This window comes from Rattus norvegicus, chromosome 15, assembly GCF_036323735.1.
Source record: "Rattus norvegicus strain BN/NHsdMcwi chromosome 15, GRCr8, whole genome shotgun sequence".
Lineage (NCBI taxonomy): Eukaryota > Metazoa > Chordata > Mammalia > Rodentia > Muridae > Rattus > Rattus norvegicus.
The window spans coordinates 19,878,013-19,888,251 of record NC_086033.1 but is presented as its reverse complement, the minus strand read 5'-3'; the positions used below and the strand labels follow the sequence as shown (position 1 = coordinate 19,888,251).

The window sequence follows — 10,239 nt, the reverse complement described above, 5'->3', positions numbered from 1 at the left end:
ATAGATATAGACCACACCTCCTATAGCCATTCTTCTGCACTGAAATTCTAAAGCTGGCCTAAACAAGAAGAATTGGAGGACCTTCTCAGCTAATGTCTGATGTGAGGCAGGTAAGTCCTTAAGTCCAAACTGCTTAACATCTTGAATCCCTAGTCACGTGTGTTCAAGTACAAAGTAACTGAGACCATGATATGACCAGGAGAGTCTCCCTCTTGGCATCAATTACCCACGTAGTCTACAGGACACTGCTGAGAGGAAGTGGTTCCACAGCCTATCCTGAGAGAGACACTTTGTTATTCTTACACAGGCACATCCTGGTATTCTTTGACACTGCCCATGACATTAAAGAGATCCAAGGAAAGCCCCTTGACATATAACAGTTCTTGGTTCTCTGTCAAACTAATGATCAGAAATTGTTGTGTCTGGGTCAGCCATTTAGGAAGACTGAGGCTCTAAATCATACGTCCTACTCCTGGAAGGACCAGCTCAAGCCAACCTCCTCCAGGAAGCTCCCCTTGCCCTGCCCAGTACTCACTTGACCTCCTCAAGGACCTTTCCATTCGTCTTGTTCTCCAACGTGATAGAAGGCTCGCCTCCCTCTGCCTTGGTCTGGTCTCTGCATGGATATGATTGTCCCTCCGAAAGAGACTGCGGATCCTGGAGAACATGCCTCCTCGGGAACCCATTAGGAAATGAAGGGAAATCGCTCAGGCAGTTGGTGTCACCACAACACTGGTGACATCACAGAACATTCTAGTATCTCCTGGATACAAGAGAATTTCCAGGGAAGACACTACCGGTGATGTTACTGGGAAATGCCATAGCTTACCTGCTAACTACCTCCACCCAGACTGACCAGGTTCTGCAGTGACTTTCCCAGAGACTCACTTTTGAGCGAGGGAACACCCATTCGCACACTCTCCTTCCACAACTTCAGAGTTCTCACTGCTTCATTACAACTCAGTTGCTGAGGAGAGGGAGAGTTGGTTAAAGCCTTGATATGGACAGAACATCTTTGTTAACAGCCAAAAATCTAAAGACCCTGGGTGAGGGAGATTCTTCTCCCTGAAATGTATAAACCCAGGGTCCATGCATGTGACATATAGTCCAATTCCCACAGTTTTTACTGTTCCCAGGAGGCCAATATTTTCTTTCCTACACCTTTAAATGTATGCAAGTTGGAGAATGTTGTTTCATGGACTGTGCCTTGGGAGTGGGCATGGTTTCAATATATTCACCCATGTTTTTTCCTGAAATCTCTGTCTTACAATTCCATTTTGTGCAATGAAAACTCCTGTTTCCTGGCAACATAGGTGCTCAGGTATAGGGCAAACATCAAACTGAAAACTTTCTGTCCATTCTTAAAAGTTAAAGTCCCCAAAAATGAGGGACCTGAGACCCAAGGGAGAGCCATGGAGGGTCAGAATTCAGAGGTGCTGCTGGCCAAGGAAGAGCAGGAGGAAGCAGAGAAGCTGTAGCACATCATGGTGCACAGGGAGCTAGAACTGGAGATCGACCTGGGCAACCTGCTGGCTTCTGACAGCAACCCCTCGATGGTGCTGTGCCAGACCAGGGCCTTGCTGGAGGCCGAGCTGCGTGCCCTGGAGTGGGAAAACCCAGAACATCTCATCAACCAGCTGTGGAAGCTGCTGACCAAGGCATGGAGGAGGCGGTGGTAGTGTGCTCGCAGGAGCCTGACACAGGCCTTCCCCGCAGGAAGCCACTGCCTGGCCACGGGCTCTCACTTGTTGGTAGCAGTTGGTGAGCTTTAAGGGCATCCATCCCAAGAAGAGGACAAACCTCATGTGGGACGAGGTGAATGGCCAGTAGTGATGCCCTTGTGGCTACAAGCCCTCCCTGGATGACACTGAGGAGTGGCTGATTGAGGTGCCTGGGTGTGCAAACTCCATGGAAGACCAGTTCTCCAAAAAGCATTCAGGCCAAGAAGAATGCATGGCCAAGAACTAGCTGAACCATCTGTGGAACTGGCCTGCATGCACAAGATGCAGATGCCCAGCTTGGCTGGCCTGCACCTTCCTGACACCAGAGTAAGGGGAGCTGGGCTGCACCATGCAAGTGTCCAATGTCTCCAAAGCTTCCTTGGGACACTTCCAGGAGGGTTCTGTTCTACCAGGTCTCCTGGGTATGCACATATTCCACATTCTGGGGAAAAATAAAAGGTTTTCTAGTTCCAAACAATTAGGAGTAAATATGTATTTGTTCACCTATGAGCATGTGAGTGTATGTGCATGCCTGTGTGCTTGTGTATATGTACACCACAGAACCCAGTGCTTGGCTTCACTAATTAATATCAGCATGGTTAATAACAGTGGCTCTCGTTTATTATTAGTACCTCGTGATTATAGCAAATTATCAGGAGTCTGATCTCCTCAGGAGACTTCATGCTAGCCTAAGGCAGCAGTCTGCAGACTTGTTTCTGACGACCTCTTTTTTCTTTCCTTTTTTTTCTCTCTTTCTTTCTTTTGTTTTGTTTTGAAGACAAGGTCATAGTCGAGGCTGGCCTGAAACTCAGAGATCCACTTGCCTCTGCCTCCCGAGTGCTGGGATTGAAGAGATGAGCCACAACTGCAGGCATCTAAGGACCTCTTCATGTTCTCAAAAATCACTAAGACACATACAACTTAATCTAAATGAATAGTACCTGAATCTGTCTACTAATCATATAGTAAACATAGGAAGCTTATGAAATGTACTTGTAGGGTACTGGAGAGAAGGCGCAGTTAGTGAATCGCTTGCCATGCAAATGTGAGGACCAGAGTTTGAATCCCCATCATCCTTGTAAAGCATCATCAAGTTGACAACAAAAACTTTTACTCAATAAGTGTTGAACCCACCATAGGGCACTCTCTCAAACAAATGCTCTGTTTATATTCAGAATATTATTAATTACATGCATATATATGAGTGTGCATGAATTTACGGGCACACACACACACACACACACACACACACACACACACAAACGGACATGTACAAATGATTTGAAAATGCACATGTAGAAAGGAGAGAACAAACTCCCATGAGTTAACTTCTGATTTCCACATGTGTACAGTGATGCCTCTAACCCTAAACATATAAAATAAATAAATATATTTTTAATTTATAAGTATACTGTTTCTTTTAGTTATACAAGAACCATTCCTTTATCAATCATTCTTACATGGTTGGAATTTTGGTTGGAATTACATTTCACCACACCTCTCTCTGAGGACAAAACCGAGAAATATATACCACATCTGTGAAATGTTTGGTTCTAAATCAATTTAAGGTTGTGGTCTGAGTCCTATCCATTCAGTAGACATCAGACCTCATCCTACCTACCTCATCCAGCACACTGTAGCTGACTGAGATACACAATGAGAAAAACATCCTATGCATCCGCACAGACTGTAAGGGAGAAGAATGATTAAGGCTAATGGAGAGCTTGGCAGATTAAAGGGGCACCTCCTGCTGAGCAAATGATACACGAGTTAATTATCAAGTGTTTATAATATCCCAGAACCTGTTCTTGAAGCCATCTTCACTCCATCGCATTCCGGCTTGAGAATCATGGAAAGCAGGAGCAGTGACTTTCCCATAAAACTAGGAAAACTGGATGTAGATGTCTCCATCTTCCCTGAAAGCCACGACTCTGAAGAGAGGATTCTAACCTGGATGCTGAGACCTTTAGACACCATCTCAAAGAGACTCCTAGAAAGGGTGATATTTAAGCTGACTTGAAGGACAGTGCTGTTTGGCTGTTTAACCCATTCCTAGGTTTGTCAAATGAAGACAATGACTGAGTCTTTTGTAAGAAGAACATGGAAACGTTAAAAGCCACAGGACTGTGCCAGGGAAGTGAAGGGTCTAAGTGGTCACGGTCACCACTATTACTGCTGGCATCGTGAAGCAGAAATGAGAGAGACGGTGACCACACAGCAGTGACAGGTGAGAGATGAGTCTAATGGAAGTCAAGTTCCTCATGCTCTGGACTGAAATAACCAAGACACTGACTGCTGTAGAGATTGGAGGCAGAGGCTAAGGAGATTCCTTCTAGTAATGTGCGTCTTTCCTGAGAGATGTTCCTGGGTGGCCTTCAGTGCTCTTAACCACAGTTACTCCTACTGATAATGATTTCTGAAGTTTGTGTCCCATTAGGGTCAATTTGTTTCATTGTGGATTTAGAATCTAGTAGGCATGGAGGGCTAATGCCATAAGGAAAAGTATCTAGTCTCAGAATGGTGGTCTGCGGTTGTTCTGATCTCGGTAGCAATGTGACCTGAAAGGCAGCAGAGTCATGATTTGAGGCACCTCACAGAGCTCTGAGGAAACTACAGGAACCCAAGTGACATGAGGGCATAGATGGAGGCTGACACAGGAAAGTAAGGGTCTATCTTTAGGGTACCTCCTATTCCCACCTTATATAGAATCTACCTTAAGCAAAAGACTAATTCACATGAGATGGCCAGGTCTTTCATCTGATCACCTCCTAAATTTTAATAATCATGCTTCCTATCTTTTTACTTCTACTCAAAAATCCCAATTCACTGGTGTGTCCATGTGTCTGCTAGTTACTTTTAAGCAAACATATAATAGTGGATAGAAGCTAAACAGGACTGAATAAAGTATGCATATGAGGACACTAGCTAAAGATTTTGTGTGGGTTTGAGGGGCCAAGCTAGGAGAATGCTAGAGCGTGAGGCAGAAGAGGGTGGGTGGGTGGGGGAGCAGGGGCATGGGGCTAAAGGGTGGGATGTAGGTTTGTGGAGGGGAAACCAGGATAAGAGATTACATTAGAAATGTAAATAAAGTAACTAATACAAAAGTAAAAATATAAAATCAAAAGACGTGTGTGGGGAAGCCTGGGATCTTTGATCTGAGAATGCAGGCCTTGAGGGAATCAGTAAGCTGCGTCTCCCTATGTTCCTCAGGCTTCTCTTTACAGGCTCCTTGTCCATATCCATCAGCCACAGGGTGAAAATTTCAGGATAAAACAAACAAAATAATGGAAATCCTTCCTTCTGAAAGCCTTTATCTTTATCTGTGGGATGATTTTTCTCCCCAACATTACCGTGCTTACTATGAAACCTTTAAACTTGTGGACAGAGCTGAAGAAGACTTCCAAGTAGGTGTAATTTTTTGTGTCCTACTGTCAGAAGGTGTGCTATGGTATTTGCTAGAGAATTTAATAATGCGCCAGATGAATCCATAAATGTAATTTTATAAGGTTTTCAAAGAATGATGTTTTCGATGTAAAAGAAAAGCATCTGATATTGTTTCTATGAGCAAAGAATTGGCATCAATATTTCAATCTCTAGCTATGCAAGTGTGGATTTTCCAAAGTAGGTCTTAATATTACCTAAACAAAATTCCCTAGGCTTATCCAAGAGCTTAGTGTTCCTGTTTGTTTTACATGAAATGCTGATAAACTGCTCTGATGACAGCCATGTCCAGTTACAGTCCACTGGGCAGGGATCCTCGCTGGTTGATCAGTAAAGTATTAAATCCCTGGCCCAGACCTCATGCACAGCAGTTGGCTGGGTGCACTTTGCTCCTTGTCCACTAGAGGGAGACAAGCCTGAACGGTTTAATGTAAATGGAGACTCTCAGTAGCAATGGGCTCCTGCAGTGCTAAGATGTCCCCAGCAGAGCAAACCTGTCTGAAGAACTTCTCAGGGAGCAGGTGTTTCCTTAAAGCACTGAGAATGGCTACACAGGACAACTGAAAACTGACAGCACGTTCAAAGACAGTGCACAGAAGAAGGAACACATATCCTTGAGAAATGTAGAAAACCATGCAGCCTAATCACAGAAATACAGACGCTGAATTAAATGATGGACGGCCAAGCAAAACTCAATGACCTACATGGAGGTTATTGAGATGTAAATATTCACGATCCTCTGGGAAGTTTGTCAATTTCTACATCCTTCCTGGATAAGAGCCTTGCTACAGATACACTAAGAGCCTAAAAATTCCTAGGGTGCCAGCATTTCCAACCTGAAATTCCATCCGAAAAGAAGAACTAGAGATATTGTCAAAATTACAGTTTAAAAAATTGTAGCCTTATGATAAGTAGAAGAAAAGAAAGAAATGAAAGATACTACCAGGATAAGGACTAAACAAACAAATTCAAACACACATTTATATACAAACTACTTACAGATGGGAATAATAAATATGTCTACAAAGATAATGCCTGGCAAAAATAAATCAAAAGTATGAATCACAGTTGCTCTTGTCCATAATTCTTTATGTTTTCCAAGATTTGAGAGAATAAGTATTCTTTTTACATGAAAGTTCATTTGAAAAAGTGTCTAGAACTAAACTGAGAAATTAGGAGGAAAAGGCAACCAGGGTGAGCTTTGGGTCTGAGGCATCAGAATGAGCAGAGGCAGACAGGCATGAAGGAGGGCAGCAGGCTTAGGAGCTTCGTCTTGTCCCAAGTGTGGATTCATGACCCAAACCTCACAGAGAAGGCCTGCAAGAGTGGCAGTTTCCACACTGGGGAGTAATGGGTGGGTCAGCAGTAGGAGCTAGAGTACTGGCAGGCCCTGCCTTTTTATAACTGGGGGCTTTGAAATGAGGGCAGTTTGATAGATGGAGTTGGGGGCTCACCCTAGGATGTGGACTCTGACCAGGGAGGGCAGGGGCAACAGGGAGCATGAGAGCATGTGTCACACCTGATACAGTGCTGCAGTCTTTGTACTGGACAAGGTAAGGAAGTAATGAATCTGTAAAGAGCCTGGCCCTGGTTTTTCATGCCTTGAAACCAACCGAATCGGACGGAGGGGTATTTAATGATTTATGTACTTGCAAGGGGGCATAGAGACTCTATGTGCAGGGGCAGAGAAGCTTAGTTGAAAGACTCCCCTCAAAGATAAAAAGGAGTCAAAGGCTCTGTCCTCTAAATGTGAACAAAAACTAGTGTTAAGATCAGCAGAATTGAAACCACTAAGGGTAATGATTGAATTCAACTATGTGGCTATAGGATAGCACCAGGAGTAAATCCATCACAGCTGGTGGTTTTTGAACAAGCACCATGGCCATCAGAATACAAAGGGAAGAGCACAGAATCATGGGAAATCAAAGTGGTAATACCATGACACATGGCAGAAAGATTCAGGCAAGATGGAGCTGGATTCAGGTAGCAGGGGAAAAGGAGATAAGTACACAATAGCTTAGGAAGCAGAGCTAATGGGATCTACCATCTGACTCATGGGAACCACCATGTGACTCATGGGATCTACCATGTGACTCATGGCATCTACCACGTGACTCATGGGATCCACCATGTCATTGGGGGCTGTGTACTTTAAGTTCCATTGCATTTGACCACTTTTTGTCTCTGAGTGTCTGTGTTCCCATAAAATGCTTATGAATGGAGAAGCATGGTGAAAGAGTGTCTCTTCCCCTAAATTTCCAGTTTTCCTGGACAATAGCTTATGACTCCTGGCTGAGATTCCTGTGGATGTTCAGGAGCTTAAGTGACAGTTGATTGGCTTTGTCACTTCTCTGTTGCTGTGATTAAATATGTGTACAAAAGCAACAGTTAAGGGAGAGAAGTTTGTTTTGTTTTATAGTTGCAAGATGCACCACAGTGGAAAGTCAAGACAGCAGGAGCCTGAGAGCTGTTGTACTGACTGCAGGCAGAGAGCAGAGGAAGACGCTGGTCTTCAGATCACTTCATCCCTCTTATCCAGTCCACTGTCCCAGTCAACCACAGAGGGTGGGTCTTCCCACTTCAATCAGTCTAATCAGAAGAGTTCTGCACAGGCATGTCCCGAGGCTAACCTACATCTAGTAATGCCTTATATAATAGAGCTAATAATCAAATGATCTTCCACTTGGGTGCCTAGAGCTGAGTCTCCAGGGAGATTCCAGGTGCTGTCAAGTTGACGATCAACAAACAGTAACCACCATGCAAACTATGAAGACAAGTTCTTCATTTAGACTCAAGCCTTCTTGCCATGTACTCCTAGAAGTTCAGGAAAGTAGAAATTCCATAAATATCAAAATCTGAATAACCTCCTCACTTACCAGTCAGGCATGCTAGACCAACACTTCTGAAACTGTGACCTGGACAAGTACTAGTAGCTTCATTACCTGGAAATTATCAGAAATGCAAATTTTAACTCTACTCAACCTCTTCTCTGGATGAAGCCAATCACCTCCTCTCATTGGACGGCCTGGAATGGATGCTTTCTCTTCCCAGAATGGCCTCCAGGTGCAGCAAAGCTAAGTTCACAGCTAATTGCACTTGGGTGTTTGGGGCTTCCTTTTCCTGCCCTTCACAATTACCTGACTTAGTAAAAAGAATCAGCGGGCCCCATCTGTTATTGACAAGGTGACCAATCCAGTCTTGAGAAAAGCAAGATTTAGAAATCACTTTAGTCTTGAAAATCAGTACTATGCAGGTAGCATGTCTTACCATGCCCTGCAAAGAATCTACAAAATTCAGAAAGCTTGGTTTTTGTTGTTATTCCTATTAACAGAATGCTAAAACTGAGAAGGACTAAACAGGTGACCCAGGTGACATATAGAACAACATATTTAAATGGGGACTTTCAATTTCAGAGTTTTAGAGCAAGAAGATGTGGGATGAACAGCTGAGAGTTCCAGTGTTGATGAAGAAGTAGAAGAAACAAATGCTACCTGGGAATGGTGGGGGCCTTTGACGCCTCAAAATCCACTCCCACTAACACACCTCCATCTTGCCTCCAGACCTTAAAGCACTGGTGGTCTGGGAGTCCCCTGGAGCTGGAAAGGTTGTAAAGGTCAAGAACTGCGATTGTTGTACAACCTGAGATGTTCCAGAAACTCATGAATTCCCTTTGATGGTTTGCTGCCCAACACTTCTGAAGAATCTGACACCTCCACTCCACAAAAGGAACAAAATTGAAAGTTGCCTGGTTTGTCACTCTAGAGTTAAGTCTGGTGAAGGCACCTTCTGTTTAGGGGACCAATGTGATGCAGGAGGTGAGGATGTATGACTGAGGTCCTTATGGTCTCTTCAGGTGCATGAATGTATGTTGGGACCCTGATAATCTTCTCTATGTATTTATCTCTCTGTATATTTCTGTCACTTCTACTGATTCGAGTCAAAGATCTAAAAAAGAAGGGAAGTGAGCCCTCCTGGGACAACAGCTACTGCTGCCCCTGGGATGATACACAACTTCCCATAGGCTCACTGATCATGCTGGCCCATTCATGCTGTACCCCTCTTCTGGCATCAACTGTGGCTGCAGGTCGGTGCTACTGTTGCTATGGTGATGCAGGCAGTAAGGACTCCTGAGTAGTATTGTGGGTGATGGACACAGGCCCAGAAGGAGTTTTGTGGAGTAGGATGGCTATGATGGAGTCTCCGGCACTGTGACCCTGGAGGAGGCTAGTGGCCTATCTACCCAAAAGTCTTGATTGTGTTAGGCCTGCTTTTTTGTGAGCAGTTGGGGCTACAACCACACTAATAAATACATTGACTTTGTGACAGGAACTGTTTTTAACTTACATCTCCATCATTGTAATGGACCTCCTGAGGGGAACTGCAGTAAGTGGATGCATGACATTGAAATAACCCATTATGAGGCAGGTCTTCTGGGACAGACCTATATCTGACTTAATAAAATGATAGCCGTCAGCCCAGCCAGCCCACTACCAGATGATAACCCAAAGGAGGCACTCCAAGACAGCAGCCAAGTTCAGGTCATCAGACTCCCCCGAACAGAGGAGGGACATAGCCGTGGATGTGGATAGGACCCTACCAACCCTCATAAGGTGAAATGTACTCCAGGAACTGCCCTGGCTCTGGCTCCTCCAGTTCTGATCAACAGGAGGCCAAAGCTCAGATCCTGCAGGCAGGGTCTGACAATACAGAAACACCCACAGCTGTGGTAGAAGGTGGATGTGAGCAGCTTCAACTCCCGTCTTAAGCAGGAACCCAGCCCTGATTGCTGCTACCTCTGCAATTGTGGCTGCTACATCCTGCTCTGCTCTGGGGCTTGCTGGAGGCTCTGGCTCCACTCTGGGTTCCACTGTAGCTGCACTCTGCCCTTCCTAAAAGTGATTGATGCAGTCCAATGTCACACATGGAGAGGTTTATATGGAGCAGTTTTCTTCAACATGGAATCAGGTACACTAGGTTGCAGGGGTCACCGACCCAGGATGGTATAGGCCCAGTCCCTCAGCCAATGGACTTCAGCACAAAGGGCTGACCTTCTGGCTTCATCCCATTCATTTTACTG

At 44.6% G+C, this 10,239-nt stretch overlaps 1 pseudogene; it reads left to right on the top strand.

Annotated features, from left to right (window-relative positions):
* The first annotated feature begins 809 nt into the window (after positions 1-809).
* LOC134482257 (ribosome biogenesis regulatory protein homolog) lies at positions 810-9,927 on the top strand (annotated as a pseudogene).
* The last annotated feature ends 312 nt before the right edge of the window (positions 9,928-10,239 follow it).